The following is a 19,506-nucleotide window of genomic DNA, read 5'->3' as shown; positions in this document are numbered from 1 at the left end:
GTAGGAATTGGGGTTTCATTTGTTCATGGTATGACTTGTCTGTAAATGCATCCATTGTACCTCATTTCAATCCTTCCTTACCTAGCTTTCTTCTCTCAAGGTCAATAGGATTGACCATTGGCTAAATCAAATTTGTTTTTTTATATGTATGTTTTGACTGTGAGGGTATCTTTTATAGATATTGTTTTTCTTCTTAGCATCTTATCCTGAAACCTTGAGAAAAACACAAAGTTCAGAAACTGACCTGTCAATCCTGATAAAGACACTTATGAACCAACAAAAATCAGTAATGATCTGAAAATGTATGGCTTGGGCTTACTCAGTGGTCCAGGACCTTCACAGTGTAATCATCATGAATACACTCTGAAAAATCTGTCCTTTGAACTAGGAACATTGCAGGGCAAGGAACACGCCATTACATGCATAGGCAGTACCTACGCATTGCAGATACCAGAAGAATATGAATGAATGATAGTATCTTTTTCTTCATTAATCTGAACATAGAAGGTCTTCAATGATTCAGTTTTCTCATAAAGAGGACTATGGTTTGATGAATCATTGCTTGGCTGTCTGCAATATCAAGGAATGTAGGAGGGACTGCTTTGCATGCACAAAATCGATTTAATAGATCAGATCTACACTCCAACTGCAAAAGTCACATCAGTGCTGTTGCTAATCACCCAGAAACAAATATTTGCTGAAAGCTCTGCTTAACAGATTGTGCTATAGCGACAACATGATTTCTTTCCTAAACAAGATGCTGAACCACGGACATGCTTTCCTGATGTGCTCAAATGTGCTGCTCCAGACTGTAATTGGCCACAATGTTTCAGTCCAAAACTTAAAAAAAAAAAAATTCTTTAATTTTGTAACAGTTTCAATAGATGAGTTACATACATATTAAACAAAACCTGGTATAGACACATTAAAAACAGACTACATCTTTTTTTAGTGAGGCTGGGGGGGTTGGGGGGGGTAACTTACAAATAGATAAAAAATGTCTAAGTTCTGGGAGATGGATTTGGGGAAACAAACACTTATTTCTTATTAGTATACGAATCTTAGTCATAGATGAAGAATCCATTTTCCTGAGCATATAAGTTTGCATTTAAGAGTATGCTTCAATCCAACCGGATTGTACACTAAATAAAAGGGTTTTCTTAATTAGGAAAGGAGACATAGTTCTTATAAGCAAGTCCATTTTGCACTTTTGCTGTGTGTGCAAAACAACCTGTTTACCATTCTGCTTATAAACTCTGTTTGATATTAGGGACTCTCTATGTTACTCTGTATCACATTGCAAATTCTGTTCTCATTGTTGTGCACGCTTGTCTCCTCTGTGACCTTTTGCCTCCAGATTCAGCTAAAGTCCCCTGGGAGATGGCAGAAAGAAAAAAAATCTTTAATTTGGCTAGATACAACAGTGGAGGGTCATTAAATCCGGGTGATCAGCTCTTCAATTACAGTCCATTTAATCACACAGCAGCAAAATAATTGGCAACAGCTCAAGGCAAACTAATTGTTCCAATCTGAAACTCGGCAGGGTGACAAGCAAGCTGTGGATGAGGTAGTGATGGATTTTGAACGTCTGACAGGTCTGATCTGGGAGGCTCCTGACAAGGAGACTTCTGACAATCCAGGAAGGGCTCTCTCTTCAGTCATGTCAAAAAATGAGAAGACTAGGAGCAGAAAAACAGCTGCTGGAAGGAGAGGAAAAGAGTACTTTCAGGAGGAAAAGGGGAGAGGAAGAAGGGTGGACTCTTTAAAAGCCTCTAATATAAACCTTAATGTTGCTTTGCAACAAGGGCAAAAAAGCAGGCCAATATGTAGAGTTTGCCCTTTTTTTGTTGGTGTTTTTTTTCCCCTCTGTATTTCTTGCATCAGCCAAAAAGTAATTAGGCTTGCTGGAACTCATGGGTGTCCTGGGAGAACAGTGTGGTAAACTCAGAGAGCTCCTGGGCTTGCAGCTGTGGGAAGGAATTAGCTGGAGCACACTGAATATCAGCACCAGTCCCAGAGGCTGGCCTGTGAAGCTCTTGCCACAAAGGTTGTGCCATGTCCAAGAGACAGAGGCAGAGCCTGGAATCACACCAATATTGGCTGAGGACATTGGAACTCAAAACACTCAAAGCAGCTGGGTGAGTATCTGCAGGTTAGTGACAGCACAGCCTTTTCCTACACACCAGTGCTGTCAGGTGAGACCCCAACTGCCTCCAGTGTGCCTTAGAGAAGCAAATGCTATTCACTACTGGAAAAACATAGGGGTTAGTTGGATATTGTTCTGGCTCAGGCTGGAAATTCAGATGTTCCTCACTAAGACCTCAAAAGTCAGGAGACATGCCAAAATGTTTGAGGGAGAGTTTTGAGGACAGAATTTCCTGGAACAGAAGTACAAACGGTTGCCTTGCTCTTTCCATGTGGTAGCACAAAATCTTTCAGAGATGGATGTACCAAAACAACAGAGGGGTGAAGTAGAAATTATTCAAGTGGGAGCTATAAGGAAGTTGTCACATCTTGTTCTATAAGTATAACCTGGGAAGTAGCTGCAAATACCAGAAATTACAACAAAATTTTATCATTAAGAAAAGGTGTTTTTTCACTGACCTTGAAACAGAAGGCAATAGCCATCACCAGACACCAAAGGTTGAACATTATGAACAAATCATTCAGAATAAAAACTTCAGCGTTTTGGAGAATAAAACCTCTCTTTACAGCATCTACTGTGATCTTTAGTGGAGGGGGACAGGACTGGGAGGGATGCAAGAAAAAGTGAAATAAAGTGTAAGCTGAAGGGATGAGTTACATATGTGTGTTTATTGAAGTGGTCCCTAGAGATGGTGAACAGTTTTGCAATCAGATCACTTGTTTCTCATTCAATGTGATCCTGCTCCAGAAACCAAGAGGGTCATAAAAATGACAGGAAAGTCCAGGCTGGAAGGGGACTCCAACCTTCTGTGGAAAGCAGTGCCTTAGATTAAGTTATCCGGGCTCTGTTGAACTGAGTCTTGAATACTTTCATCAAGGGAAAGTCCACTACTTTTCTGGCTCCATGTCTAATTGTTCTCATGGTGAATTTTTTTTTCCTATATCCAGACAGACTTTCTCCTGAAATTGGGGAAGGTGTCTATAGGTGTCCAATTTGTGGACATGGTCCCTAGTTCAACTTTCCTCCACTATTGGTAGTTGCACATTTGTTTGTCATTGCTTCTCAGTGCAGAGACTTGGAGGCTGATCTCACCCATGATGACTGAGGCAAAGAAGGCACTGAGTACTTTTGTCTTTTTTGTGGGCATTTTTAATTAGCCTTCCAGGCCCATTCAGCAGCACACCTACAGCTTCCTTGTACTTCTACTTGGTAACATACCAGTAAGGGTTTTTTGCTGTATTTGACATCTTTTGCTAGTTTGAGTTCTGGCTGAGTTTTTGCTAACTACATTTCTGCATGCAGGAGCAGTATTTCTATATTTCTTTGTGGGATCCTCACCTTTTCTCCCTCTCTCATGTTTCTCTTCTGCATTTGAGATCCCTCAGTAGCTCACTTTTTAACCAGGCTCTTTTCTTGTTATGACTGTTCCTTTTTCTGATGAAGGGTGTAGACTGCTCTTATGCTTTGAGAAGGCTGTCTCTGAAAATCTCCTAGTATTCCTGACCTCCTTTGCTCTCCAAGTCAGTCTCCCATGGGATCTCTCCTAACTCTTCCATGAGGAAGCTAATATCTGCCTTTCTTGGGTTCAGGGTCTTTATTCTGCTACTTGTCTTCCTCAAGCCCCTTAGGACCTTACACTTCACAATCTTACAGTTGCTGTAGGGAAAGATGCCCAAAAGTCTTCATTATTGGTGAAGAGTAGGTCCAGAAGAGCACCACTCCTAGTCAGTGTATGCGGCAATTACCTTAGGACACATTATGTCCTCAGCACAGAAATGTAGATGGCTTGCGCACCACTGTGTTGCTTTTCCAGCAGATATCAGGGTAGGTGAAGGATGGATAGCTGCTTGCATGTACCGCTTGAGTGAACTGCTGATAATCAGATGAAGGCTCTTCCAACAAAGGAATGGTTTTCTTGCAGAAGGCATGGGAACAGACCATGTCCTGGATGTCTGCACAGGATTTGCTGTGAGTCTGTATGCTATTTCTTTAGTAAGCTGGAGTAGAGAGACAAAGAATTAGTCAGGTGTTTTTGAGAGCTGGTCATTCATACATGAGATAGACCTAATCCAAATTTATGGCTGCAGATGAACACCTGAGATTTCAAAATTCACAAGAGAAAAAGATCTTTTCCACCGACAGTTAGGGTAGGGATAGGAGGACCCCAAACTCAAGCTACCAGCTGAAGGAACAGACAAGGCCTTTTAATTGTCACTTACTTTATACAGCTGACATTTAAAGTCACAATGAAAGCTGACTGAACCTTGCCTTCTAAGCTTAGGCATAGCCAGGCTGCACTGCCTCCATGAAAAGAGAGAAGCTGGGGACATCAGCACAATTTGGCTGCAAGCACGCCTCACCTTTCTTTGACCCTCCCTACCACTTCACTAACTTTGATGATGGCAAAGAAAGAGCCAGCAGCTAAAATGTGCTTGCAAATTCAACTTGTTTTCCTGCAGTGGAATTGGCAATCTGGGTATTGCCATCCTCCATTTCGTAAAAATGAGAGCTTTAGGAGATTCATCTGAGCAGGAATTCTGCTGGAACAATAGAAAGTCCATTGTTATTTGTATTGCAGCAGCAACTAAGGGCTCAGATGAAGCTCTCTGCCCATTCTCAGGTGGTAAAATCCATGTCCCAGAGAGCCTGCCATCCAGAGTGAGCAAGCAGATTGTGGGAGTGGCATTGGGAAGGATCTGCCCTGCACAGGGGATCAAACACTTGGAGCTCTGAGAAGGTTTTGGACATATCACTGGCCTTGGTCTGGGCCGCTTGCAGTGGATGCAAGCATTAAGACCTTGTCCAGCAGCCTGAACCAAAGCCTGACTCTGATAAATGTCTCTCCCCTGTCATTCCTTCTTTTTCAGAACTGCATGTTGTTCTGAGAATAAATTTTGGCTTCCAGTAGCAAACTACTGATTTGGCCACATGATCACTTAAACTGGTAATTTTCAGTACTTATTAAATATTTAACAAGAAGCATTTCATATCATGTTTTCCATGGTGGTTAGTTTTATTTGCCTCAATGGTGAAGTATCAATGAAATCAATACATATGTTAAATGAGTAAATAAAAAACTTAAAATCTTTCAGAAGTGTCTTTTAAGAATGGGTATTATTAGTCTTCTTGGGAAAGTTATGCAAGTATGCAACCATTAAAGGAATATTATTAACACCTGACATATTGTTTATTTACTAAGAATGTGATAAATTCTGTCATACGACATATCTGAAAAAACCCCATTGTTAACCAGCATGGATAATCTCAGTGAAACAGAATTAAGCATAGAGAATTAGGTAAGTATGAAGAGTAGAGTTAAGAATATACAGAATTAGAATTAATATTAGATATAATTCTTAACAATGTGGAAAAAATCACAGAGGAAGACACTTGAATTGAAGAATGTACTATATAACTTCTGCCCAAAATCTACGCAATACTTCCAGAAATGCTTAAGGAGATACATTGGTCAGAATGCATGCCACTGAGGGATATAAAAAGTTGTTGATCCAGACATTGATGTTTTATCAACATCAGTAAATGAATTTAATATGGATAAACAGAGAACAGGCAAAAATGACTTATCCAATGTCTAGGTACAGCTTGAACAATCTATGATTAAGAAAGTCAGGTAAAATCCCATTGCCACAAAAGGTAGCTTGCTGTCTTATTTATGGGGAAAATGGACTTCACTTCTTAAACGTCTGTGATCTACTTAGTTGTTCATTGTTACTATCAGGATGACACAAAAAGATATTTGAGTACCACAGACAGACTTGTTTAAATAGCATGGGTGATTCAATGTTAAGGTTGATTCCAATCAAAGCTGAAGATATTTTACCTTTGAGTCTTCAGATTTGAAATTGAGGGATGAGATCTAATTGCCTATCGATGATTTCATCAGTACATAAGGGTAAATACCTCAATACTTTTTTGCTAAAGGACTGTTTGAACTGCATATTCTGAGGTTCAGAAAAAAATCTTCTACCAAACATGACTTCCATTGAACTGAAAGAATTATTTTGACCCCACCTTATATGTAATTCAATATTCCTGTGGCTGGCAGAGTTAAAATGCTTTTGTTGAAAAGAAAAACAACAGGAAAAAACCACTAATTTAGTACTATTTCTTGTTGTCTTGGCACCCATAGAAGTGTTTGCTGGGAAAGAAACTGGCATAAGAATCTTTCTATGAAGACTAGCATGTGTGGGATCAGACACAGATAGTCAGCTGTCTTCTGCCGTCCTGGAAATGAAAGAGCAAATGGATTATATGTTACTTCTTGTAAGAACTGAAGTGATAATAACAAATTCCTTTCTCCTAATGAAGTATAGAAATTGGAGTCAACTAAATAAATGTATGACTGTGCAACTGAATGTATTAGACTTCATATAGTCATAATAGGCTTTTGTATTAGCCTTTTTATTAATGCGTATCAGCAGTAGTTTTGAACTGAGTATTCATAAGTTATTGAAACTGGGCCACCTCTGTGAAATTGAATGTCAGGAAGCAGTGTGATTCAGAAGTAGTATTATTTCAACACATTTGATTAACATTTGCTGTGTTACCTATGTCAGTACTCACAACAGCCAGAATACTGCATATATTTGGAGTACAGACATTAGTTTAATAATGAACTTGAGAAATCAGACTCAAACTGAGAAATAAAACATAACCTCACTTGAAAGCAGTATAAGATAAATTCTTCTTAAATTTGCTCTAAGTACATTGAAAAAGAAAATTAAAATTTCCAGACTGTTAGGCTTCAGGAAAAGATCACCAACTTTTAAAAATATATACATATACTATCATCATAAGTTTTCTAAGTCAATAGCAAGCTAATCTGAAGTCTTTTAAAATAATCCCGTTAGCATCATTATATTTTAAATCTAAAATGTCAAAGAAAAAAGCTTATCTGCAGGACCCGACAGTATGATGAAGGATGAACTTTTCTAAATCTTCGATGCCATCTGCTGGATGGGTAAAAAGAATGCAGTGAGCCTGACGCATCCAAGTGGTACTTCTGGCACAGGGAAATCTGAGGATGGGTTGTCCCTAGAACTGCTGGTACCTAACAAGATAACTTCAGAATTAGGAAACAAACCCTTCTTGGGACTGGGCAGCTCTCCGGGGAATGGAAGAAAGATGAATAAAAGGAGATATAAATCAGTAACTGACATCTTGATTCCATGCAAAGAGGGAATAACCATTTCAGGAAAGAGGAAAGTGGAGAGCAATGTCACAACTTCTGAAAAAGTTTCTCCAGCAAGACTCTTTTCAAGATAGTAACCTCTCAGTTTGGGGCCTAAACTTAGCACTTAAGTCTAACTTTATGCAAGAGGACTTACTCTTCAAAAATGAGAAACATAAGAAGAAACTATAGGGACAGATGATTTAAGATCTTAGTTGTAAACCACAGAAGAATGACAAATCAAACTCCAGGGTTAAAAGATTCCTGAAGGACTTTATGTCCTTTGAAGATCCACAAGAGTGAGATTTTTAGTTTATTTAACTGGACTTCAACTTTCTGCTCTGCAAGTTTGGACCTTCACACTGATGAGCTTTAAGTACTGTAACATATGCAACACAGTAAGCCTTCTGGGATATCCCCACTTCAGAGAGCAAATGGGAATGTCCCCGGGAGAGAAAAATGAGACAGTGTAATAAGTGAGCAGTAAGATTTGATAATCTTCTCTCTGAAGCAGCAATCAGATACTTGTGGAATGTATGTCGAGGCATGACCTAACTATTTAGGCGGCTCTCGCGAGAGAGGCTGACGCGGCGTGGGCGTTGCCAGGGGCAACCGCGGGAGATTTAAACGCTGTGTAACGGTCAGCAGCCTTCAGTCAGCGGCGAGGCCAGCAGAGGCAAGGGTAAGCGGGCGGCTGAGCGCTAGATGGAGCCGGACCGGGAGGTTCCCGAGGCCCCGGAGCGCCGGGGAGGAGCGGAGGGCCCGGCCAGAGCCGGCGGCTCTCGCCAGAGAGGCTGGCGTTGGGCGCCCTGGGCCTTGCCAGGGGCAACCGCGGGAGACTTGAACGGCCCTGAGGAGCGCGGGCGACCAGGCCCTGGCGCGGCAGTTCGGGCAGGCAGGGAGTGCAAGCAGGGCGCAGCCCCCCTCTTCCTCTTCCCAGCGGGAGAAGGCTACTCAAGCGGTGGGCGTCGGCCCGGAGGGAGACCCAGGTATGGTCACCGCTCGGGTGAAAACCGCTGTTAGGAAAAGCGTGGTGACGCAGGCAGAGCTCCTGTGTAAACGTGCAGCTGTCCGGGTGTCTGGCTGCAGGGAGCGCTTGAGTCTGTCACTGATGCCGGAGGGCAGCGGGGACACCTCTTGTGTGAGGTGTGACCAGGTGGATGGTCCGCTCGGCTGGGTGGCAGAGCTGAAGAAGGCAGTGGAAAGGTTGAGGAGTATCAGGGAGTGTGAGAGGGAGAGAGATTGGTGGGCCCACACCTACCATCCCCAAGGCAGAGGCAGCAGATGGAGGCTCTGCAAGAGGCGGAGGTTCCCCTGCCCTCCTGCCACCAGGCAGGAGGGGACCTCAGAGATGGAGGGGAATGGATGCAGGTCCCTGCTCGGGGAGGCAGATGAATCCCCTCTCAGCCTCCCTCTCCTTCCCATTTGCCCCTACACAACAGGTATGGGGCTCTGGAACTTGAGGACCAGGCCCGTGAAGATCAGGGTGTAGATGAAGTCCTACCTAGGGAGGTGCCTAGGCTCAGTCGGCCAGCCCCACACATTCTCACAGCCTCTGGAAAAAGAAAAAGGAGGGTAATTGTCGTAGGCGACTCCCTTCTGAGCGGGACAGAGGGCCCAATATGCAGACCTGACCCATCCCACAGGGAAGTCTGCTGCCTACCTGGGGCCCGGGCAAAAGACATTACCAGGGAACTCCCTGGTCTGGTTCAGACCTCTGATTATTACCCATTGCTGGTTGTGCAGGTTGGTAGTGATGAGATTGCGGGGACAAATCCAAAGGCAATCAAAAGGGACTTCAGGGCACTGGGATGATTAGGAGAAAGATCGGGAGCACAGGTAGTGTTTTCCTCAATCCCTTCAGTGGCAGGGAAATACACTGAAAGGAACAGGAAACCACACCTGGTTATTATGTGACTCAGAGGCTGGTGCCATCGGTGGAATTTTGTTTGTTTTGATCATGGGGAGGTTTACACGGCACCGGGCTTGCTAGCGACAGATGGTGTCCAGCTATCTCAAAGGGGTAAAAGAATCCTCGCTTATGAGATGGCAGGGCTCATAGAAAGGGCTTTAAACTAGGTTTGAAGGGGGTAAGGGATAAAACTAGGTGCACCAGAGATGAGCCTGGGGGCAGCGTGCCACTGTTAGGGGTGGATTCGATAACCCAGCTCAAATGCACCTATGCCAACACATGCAGCATGGACAATAAACAGGAGGAGCTGGAAGCCATCGTGCAGCAGGATAGATATGACTTAGTTGCCATCACGCAAACATGGTGGGATGACTCCCATGATTGGAGTGCTGCAATGGATGGCTACAAGCTCTTCAGAAGGGATAGGCAAGGTAGAACAGGTGGTGGGGTGGCTCTCTATGTTAGGGAATATTTTGACTGTACAGAGCTACAGGATTCTGATGACAAGGTGGAGTGCTTATGGGTGAGGATGAGAGGGAAAGCCAATAAGACAGATATTGTGCTGGGAGTCTGTTATAGACCACCCAACCAGGTTGAAGAGACGGATGAATCATTCTACAAGCAGCTGGCAGTAGTGTGCCCTTGTCCTCAAGGGGGACTTTAACTTTCCAGATATCTGCTGGAAATACAACACAGCAGTGAGTGAACAATCTAGGAGGTTCCTGGAGTGTGTGGAAGATAACCTCCTGACACAGCTGGTGGGTGAGCCAACCAGGGGAGGAGCCTGCTAGATCTGTTGTTTATGAACAGGGAAGGACTGCTGGGAGGTGTGATGGTTGGAGGCCATCTTGGGCTTAGCGACCATGAAATGATAGAATTTTTAGTTCTTGGTGAGGCAAGGAAGGTGGCCAGCAAAACCACCACTATGGACTTCCGGAGGGCTAACTTTGGCCTCTTCAAGGCACTGGTTGAGAGAGTCCCTTGGGAGATGGTCCTGAAGGGCAAAGGGGTCCAGGATGGATGGACATTCCTTAAGAAGGAAATCTTAATGGTTCAGGACCAGGCTATTCCCACGTGCTGCAAGTTGAACCGCCGAGGAAAATGACCGGCCTGGCTGAACAGGGAGCTCTTGCTAGGACTCAAGAAAAAAAGGAGACTCTATCATCTCTGGAGGAAAGGGCAGGAAACATGGGAGGAGTACAGGGATCTTGTTAGATCATACAGAGAGAAAATTAGAAAGGCAAAAGCTCAGCTAGAACTGAATCTGGCCGCTATCGTAAGGGACAACAAAAAATGTTTTTACAAATATGTTAACAGTAAAAAGAATCCCAAGGAGAATATCTTTCCTTTAATGGATACAGAAGGGAACATAGCAACCAGTGATGAGGAAAAGGCCCAGGTACTGAATGCCTTCTTTGCCTCAGTCTTTAATAGTTAGTCCAGCTATCCCCAGGGTACTCCACCCCTTGAGCTGGAAGGTAAGGAGGAAGAGCATAACATACCTCCCTTAATCCAGGAGGAGATAGTTAGGGACCTACTACACCATCTGGACACTCAGAAATCTATGGGACCTGATGGGATCCATCCAAGAGTACTGAGGGAACTGGCAGAGGTCCTTGCCAAGCCACTTTCTATCATCTATCAGTGTTCCTGGTCAACAGGGGAGGTCCCAGAGGACTGCAGGCTTGCCAATGTGACTCCCATTTATAAGAAGGGTCGGAGGGAGGATCCGGGGAACTACAGGCCTGTCAGCCTGACCTCGGTGCCAGGGAAGATTATGGAATGGTTTGTCTTGAGAGCACTCACATGGCAAGTCCAGGATAAGAAGGGGATCAGGCCCAGTCAGCATGGGTTTACAAAAGGCAGGTCCTGCTTAACCAACCTGATCTCCTTCTATGACCAGGTGACCCGCCTCGTGGATGAGGGAAAGGCTGTAGATGTTATCTTCCTTGACTTCAGCAAGGCCTTTGACACTGTCTCTCATGGCATACTCCTTGAGAGACTGGTGTCTCGTGGCCTGGATAAGTGTACTCTTCACTGGGTAAAAAACTGACTGGATGGCCGAGCCCAGAGGGTTGTGGTGAATGGGGTGAAATCCAGTTGGCGGCGGGTCACAAGTGGTGTTCCTCAGGGCTTGGTGTTGGGCCACGTTCTGTTTAATATCTTTATTGATGATTTGGATGAGGGGATTGAGTGCACCCTCAGCAAGTTTGCAGACAACACCAAGTTGGGAGGCAGGGTTAATGTGCTCAAGGGTAGGAAGGCTCCACAGAGAGATCTGGACAGGCTGGGTTGATGGGCTGAGGCCAAGTGTATGAGGTTCAACAAGGCCAAGTGCTGGGTCCTTCACTTCGGTCATGGCAACCCCATGCAGTGCTACAGGCTTGGGGAAGAGTGGCTGGAAAGCTGCCCAGCAGAGAAAGACCTGGGGGTGCTGGCTGACAGCCGGCTGAATAGGAGCCAGCAGTGTGCCCAGGTGGGCAAGGAGGCCAGTGGCATCCTGGCTTGTATCAGAAATAGTGTGGCCAGCAGGAGCAGGGAAGTGATTGTTCCCCTGTACTGGGCACTGGTGAGGCCGCACCTCGAGTACTGTGCTCAGTTTTGGGCCCCTCACTTACAGGAAAGGCATTGAGTTGCTGGAGCGTGTCCAGAGAAGGGCAACCAAGTTGGTGAGGGGGCTGGAGCACAAGTCTTATGAGGAGCAGCTGAGGGAGCTGGGGCTGTTTAGTCTAGAAAAGAGGAGGCTGAGGGGAGACCTTATCGCTCTCTACAACTACCTGAAAGGGGGCTGTAGTGAGGTGGGTGTTGGTCTCTTCTGTCAGGTGGCTGGAGATAGGACGAGAGGAAATGGCCTCAAGTTGAGGCAATGGAGATTTAGGTTAGATATTAGGAAAAATTTTTTTACTGAGAGGGTTGTCAAACATAGGAATGGGCTGCCCAGGGAAGTGGTTGAGTCGCCATCCATGGAGGTATTAAAAAAGCGAGTGGATGGGGTACTTCAGGACATGGTTTAGTGGGCATGGTTGATGGTTGGACTCGATAATCTTGAAGGTCTTTTCCAACCTAAATGATTCTATGATTCTATTTCTCCAAACTCAATACAGTCAATATTTGCATATTAAGAGTGACAAAATCATCACTTAACATATTAAAATTACATTCTTACTGTAGGGGTGACCAACATTGATTTTTATCATTGTTTTCTGTGGGGAATGCAGACATGAATCTTCTAGCTAAGACAATTAATCTCTGTTGCAGTCCTGGTTGTAGAGCTTTCTGCCTCTTTTTGATGGTCCTTTGCTCTCTCCTTTTTTGCCAGCTGGTAATTAAAAGTGTATTTTGTACTGCTGGAAATCTGTGATGAGACCATGGCAACCAGCTGCAGCTATCACATGTGGCTGCTGTGCTGAATAGCTGTGGCTAAGAACTGTTGGGCTTCCACGCACAGTGCACATGCTCTAGCCTGCCTTCTCAGCAGGTATAAGTGATTTGCTGTATCTTGAGTGCACTGGGCAGCATGTATACATGCAAAAGCGTGTAATTCACATGAACTGTCTGTCTCTGGTGCCTCAGCTGGAAAATGAAAGCCCTGTCTCTTATAAGAAGCACCATACTGCTGAGGGTTATGGCCAATTGTACTCTTCTGCTGCTCAACATGAAGAGCTATTGATCATGTACTAGCATTGCTCCACTATCAGCTTCACTCCATTTACCCCTATCACCCCTCCACTGCTCCTTTTTGTAAGTGTGGACATTTATGGAAGCAGAATCTGTTCAGTCTCTCCTCTTACAGCAGCCATGCAACAGCAGTGAGCAGGAGAAAGACTAATTCATAACTCCTGAGAACTCCTTTAATTTCTCTCCTCAGCGCAGATTAACTTGGACAGCATGACATCTCCATTGCATCTCACTGAAGCTTGGTTAAAATCTGCTTGCTTTGCCTGATTTGATATTTGCCCTTTATGCTCAACTTGAATGGGTTTATGCTCAGCTTTGCAGTTTTAAAGTCCTTCTCACTTCAAACAAATTATTCCTTTCAGGCCTTTTGCACTCCTAATAATCTTATTTGTATGTGACAATTGTAGCAGAAAGTAAGTGTTACTGCAACCATCAATATTTGTAACCAGACATGCAAGTGAACACTGTATAAATCCTGAAATGGCATTTCTGCATGTTTGGTCCTCTACTTGATCTCAGAAAATACCATTTAGCCTGGAAAGTATGAAGACAAACCTAGCAATACCTATCTAATTTGATTTTCCCCTTCACTGAACCTGTCTCCTGACAAACAATTAGTGGATGACTGTTATTTCTTGTTCTCACTGCTGGTAATTTAAGTTTCTCCTTCATTTTAATTAAAAAAAAATTATGAAGCTAATTTTTAAGTTATTGCACTTTGCAGATCTATTGAGTCCTCCCCACAGAGAGGACAGAACCACATACAGCTAAAATCAAAATCATTAGCTGTTTGGTTACTTTGGGCAGGATTAGTAGGCATGCCTCTTTACTCCCAGTCAGGTGCCCTACCCACTCCTCTGAACTACCTCTTAAACTTGCAGTTGGAAGCCTAGGAACACAGCAGTAGAAGAAAAAACAATTGGTTGGGAGTAAAGAAGGAAAAGTATGCTATTAAATCCCAAGAAAATCATCGCTCCATTTTATCCATATTTCATTTTACTGGTAGCCATGTGTAATCAGAGCCAAACCTGGTATCCTCACATGTACTGCAATCCCTCACCACAGTGCAGACAGAGCCAGAAAAGCTGTAATGGAAAGGGGTATATGAATTAAAGGTGACATATCCCTGCTTCAGTTAGCACTACAAAAGGCTTTACATGAGAAGTTCAGTAGTGACCCAACCCTAAATGTGAAATAGCCAGCTAAACAGGCAAGTCAATTAATGGCCCTGATGGACTCTGCAGAGCTCAGTTTGGTAACAGCACCCTCAGACATGGTATTTTACAAGCACCTTGTATTTGCACAGGCTACCATGAGCACAGGAATCCTGGTGATAAGCTGGGTATCAGAAATATACAACATGCTAACTGAAGATTTGATACTGAAGTGTGCAATGCAATCTTACACTGGACTATCATTCATGGCTTTGGGAGGGAGGGAAGATCCCTTCGAGCTAAGAGAGTTTGCTGTTATCTAGAAACTGATTTTTCTTTCTCCCCAGGGTCTGGCAGGTGAAAGGAACAATCTGTTCATCTGTTTTACATTTCAGCCTTTCACAACTCTGTAATTATTCCTTCTGCCCTAGTTGAATTGCTTGCTGAACCTTGAAATTTGGCTCGTAAGTAGTGCTCAATTGGAATGTATACTACAGCCAGCTAAGAATCTGTACAGATCTCTTCTAAAAGACAGCACCCGGCACACTTCTCAGTCACCTAATGAAGCAAGGCATGTTCCCAGTGAGTCTGCTGCCCCATTAGCATTCAAACACTTGCTATGGCAGTTCGCATGAGAGTATCTGTGAATGCTTTGCTAAAAAATGACAACGACAATGTACAAGGGAAGGTAGAACTACAGAGCAGGGATGCATGTTTGTCTGTACATGTGTATCCACCTGCGTGTTAGGGAGTGTCTAGACACAACAGTATCATTCAGCCCAAGTCATCTGAAGCAATCCAAAAGCTGTGCTTGCTAGCGCAGTCTAGGCTATACTACCTTCCATTATAGTCATATAAAAATAGCCTTGAGTGCCAAAAGCCACCAAAAAATACTGGATGTTCTGCTGATGCCCTTCACACTGAAGAAAAAGTATCCATTTGACTTGATGTCATCTTAGAAATAATCAGTGACACTGGCAAAAATGGGGATTAGTACCATCATGGTATAGCAGCTAAGAAGCTGTTTATAGGAAGAAGAGGCACAGAGGGTTCTGTAACGACAGCAGGGGATCATTAATTTGGAAGTAAGTTATTTGAGATATTCTTCAGGGACTGCTGTTAGGAGTCATCTTAATGGAAATTTCCTTTAATGACTGTTGCGAAAAGTGGAAAAACTGTGCAGAATCTTAGTGATTAGCTCAATGTTTACAGGTACTGTCCATGTGGAAAAAGATGTGACCCTTAGAACTGGAAGAAGGTATATAAATGTTAGCAGTACAGATTCCAAAGTCATCCCTTTGGCAACAATAGCAAGAATTTCTGCCCTAAACTGGAGATCAGTGGTTGAAAACTGCCAAGACAGTCAGGCAAGTGTGCATAACAGGTCCTAAAGTATCTACATGTCACTAAAAAGACAGTGCTGAGAGAAGGGCAAGTGCTTTCACAGGGCAGGTGCAAAGCAAGATCCAAAAGCACAAATCATACTAGTGAGATATCATGTAGGGTCCAGTTCAAGTCCAAGAAAGGTTAAATCCATTTGGAACAGGTGCAGAGAAGGACAACTAAAATAATCATAGGAAAGAAGGCAAAACTACAGAAGCTTGGCATATTTATTCTCACAAAATGAAAGCCAAGAGGAGTACAATTACTGTACATGAATACAGTATGAATACTGAAATCCTGAATGGCCAGGCTGCTCCAAGACCACATAGATTTAAACTGATCACAAATACATTTATGCTGGAGGCAGGAAGACATTCAGTTTCAGAAGAGCGGGTTTCTGACCCATCATACTTCATTGCTAGGTTCAGAAGGACAAAAAAACCCTGAACCAACCAACCACAACAACAAAACAACCTTAATTTATTTTAAGATGTTTCCAGGAAATAAGGAGTCGTATTTCATATGCTGGCCCAGTCTCACATTCCTCTATGTTTGTGCTAGAGCACCATGTGTGGAGAGCAAACTACAGTGTTCCTGGCATGGATGAGTTTCTACTCACTGGCACTGGTTCTCCTGGGGGACTTCAACATCCCTGGCACCTGCTGCAAGGGAAAGGCCATCAGGGAAATTTCTGGAGGGTGTCAGGGATAAAACAGATGCTAAATGGACCAACTGGGGTGATTCTGTCCTGCATGGGCTACTTAAGAACAAGGAAGAATTGGTCAGGGCTGTGATAGTGAATAGGAACCATGACTGTAATGATCCTGACAGAGAAGAGTTCAAGATCCTGGGGGAGTTAGGAAAGAGAGTAACCCTGGACCTAATGAAAGAAAGCTGTGGCTTATTTAGGGAAGAAGTAGGTGGGAGGCAGCTCTTGTGGGAGCCAATTATGAAGGGCAAAGGTGTTCAAAAGGCCTAGCAGAGCTTTAAAGATAATCTTCCCAAACACAAGAAAAGTCCATGCAGGATGCTCAAGTGAAAAAAAAAACCCAGATAGATCAGGGGGCTGGCATAGCTATACAGGGAATTCAAGGCAGAGCAATACAAAAAAAGATATACAATTGGTAGAAGTTATCACAGATTATGAGAGAGGATATAGAATCACTACTGAGGTGTGCTGAGATGTGATCTGGAAAATGCCAGGGCTGGCAAGGGATATGAGAAGCAACAATAAGGGCTTCTGATGCTATGTAAATGATAAATCAGGCAAGGAAAGCGTGTGCCTGCTTGCCAGGCAGGTTGAGTGATACAGGAACAGCAAAGGCAGGCAAAGCCGAGGTACTCGGTGCTGCCTTCATCTCGGTATTCCCTGACACTCTTGCCAAGCATTTTAGACTAGAGGCTGGGGCTCCAGGAGCAAAGGAATTCCAGTAGACGTTCAGTTCAGGGGTCTGCTGAGAAATCTTGTCCCATACACGTCAATTGACCCTGGTGGGATTTGTCTGAGGGTGTTGAGAGGGCTGGCTGGTGTCGCTGTGAGGCCGCTCTCTGTCGTCTCTGAAAGGTCGTGGAGCTTGGGGGAGGCACCAAAGACTAGAGAGCGCCAAATGTTGCACCCCATCTTTAAAAACAGGCGAGAGGATGGTGTGAGGAGCTCCAGGACAGTCCTCCTCGCTTCTGCCCCTGGGGAAAGTATGGAGCGAGTCCTCTCGGTAGCTATTTGTGGCCACGTGAGAAAGCAACACGGGCGGGGATAGCAACGCCAACGACATTGTTAGAAAGAGCAAGACTACTTCTGTACTTTTCATACGTTTATTGTACAATTTGATCATTAGCGCTAGGCTACTAATGACCGTCTCCGGGTCCCTTTGGGAGGCTGGTGGGTGCCCCAGCCGCTGGCCCGTCGCTGGTTTCGCCAGCTCCTGGGGCACCCTCCTACTGTGGCCGGTGGGGTGGCCTCTTGTTCGGAGGTGAGGAGGCCCGAGGGCTGCCAGCCCTCCTCTTTGGGGCTCTCCGGGGTCCCCCAGGGGAGAGTTCGCTGCCCTGGCTGGGAGCGGAGGGCCCGGGCACAGCCTCCTCGGCGTCCTCCTGTGGCTCGTCGTGCTCCCTGTGGGTGGGAACAGGGGCAGAGGGAGGGCTGCCAGGACCCCCACAAAGGGCAGCCGATGATGAGGTGCTGGGGAGCTCTTCTGCCTCGGCTGTGCCACGGCTGCTGGAGGGGGCTGGGCTGGGGGCAGGAGACCCCCTTTGGGAGGCAGCGGGGCCGGGGGCAGCCGCAGGGCTGCCCTCCCGCTCCTCAGCAGCACGGGCGTCCTCCAGGCCCACCCGGCGTCGTGCCTCCCCGCCGCACCGCTCCACGATGGTGTCGATCAGCTGGCGCACAAAGGTCCTCGCGTACTCGCCCAGGGCACCCTGCAGCAGCTGGAACAGGGTTTCCTCATCCAGGCCGAAGAGGTGCAGGCTGGACAGGACGAGCCTCCGCGCTGCAGCTGTTTCCCAGCGGTCACCCTCGAAGAAGAGCCACAGCTCCTGTCGCAGCCAGAGCATCACAGGCCGGAGCAGAGCTGGGTCCTCTTGGAAGAGGGATGCCCAGACGTGGGGATGGAGGCTGCCCACAGGAGCCATGGGCAGCGGCTGTGCAGCTGATGGCTGGTTGTGGGCGGCTGGATGGCCAGGAGCACCTCCTGCCAGGTGGACGGCAACTGATGGCACTGGAGGTGGTGCGACAACGTGCTCCTTGAAGTTGTCGTCCGCCTGCACCGAGTGCAAGATGGAGGTGACGTTCCTCTTGCAGAGGGGGCACTCGGGCTTGCTCTCAGCCCACCGCAGGATGCATGCGTAGCAGAATTGGTGGAGGCACGGCATCACGTAGCTGGCCTCCTCCCAGCTGTCCAGGCAGATGGGACAGCGGTTGTCCAGCTCCGCGGCCATGGTCCCCACGTGCTGCGGTGGGCTGCGGGGAGCTGGGGACGTTGAGCTGCTCCCTGTCACCGGCGCTGCAGCAGCGGGTGTCACGCTAGAGAAGGAAGAGAGGCCAGGGTCATTGGCTGGCCCGCGGAGGGGTGGAAGAAGTGCCCAGGTCCCTCAAGAAGGAAACCCTCCCAGCTCCCCACTCCAGGCTGAGGTTTCCCCTCCCAGCTCACCTCTGCTGCTGCGAGCGTTCCTCCTGGGTGCCCCGGCTGCCTGAACCTGGCAGGGCCGGGGAAAATCCTTGGACGGCTCTGAGGTTGGGCACAGAGAGCTGCAAAAAACAACTGCCTGAGCCCAACACCAGCACTCGCTCAACGAAAGCCTCGCTCGACACTCCAGGCCTCGCGAACCCGCTCAGCTGGAGTGTGGGCACGAGCCGGCTGGCTGAGGCTCGGGGCCCGAATTCAAGCAGGGAGGGACGCGTGGTAACAATCCATCGCTCGGGGACATCACAGTCCACTCCTCAGTGACCTCAGAACCCATCACTCGGGGGCACCGCCGTCCATCGCTGGGGGATGTCACGACAGGCCATCCTCACCCACAGGTGCTCGCCCCACGCCTGGGGTTACCAAACGCCACTGCCCATTCCATCCCCCCATCTCTTGTCCTGTGCTCGGCGTCGGTGTTGCACACCAGTCCCGGAGGCCTCAGCCATGTCTTCCCTGTAGGAGAAGTCAGAGAGGCTGTGGGATCTCCGTCCTTGGAGGTTTTCAAAGTCTGGCTGGATAAAGCTCTGAGCACCGGGGTTTGAATTCATTCCTGGCCCCACTCCACGTAGGAGTTTCAACTAGAAGCTACCCATGTCCCTGCAAACTGCAATGCTTCTGTGGTCTCTGTGGCCTAGGAATTAGTAATGTTTTACATTTGGCTTTACGTGGGCAGAGTAGCTACACGTACAAGTGAATTCCTGATGAATCCAGAGGGCTCACACTCTCAGCTGCCAGGTTACACACGTGCTAGGAAAGCCACGTACTGCGGCAGCTCCATTAGTCCACCGCAGGATTCCACGCCTGGAATTATCCCACCACATATTATCCTGTTGCTCAACATTTTTCTTGCTTAGCTTCTTCCT

Source organism: Buteo buteo, chromosome Z, assembly GCF_964188355.1.
Source record: "Buteo buteo chromosome Z, bButBut1.hap1.1, whole genome shotgun sequence".
Taxonomy (NCBI): Eukaryota; Metazoa; Chordata; class Aves; order Accipitriformes; family Accipitridae; genus Buteo; species Buteo buteo.
Note: the sequence above shows the minus strand (reverse complement) of the source record.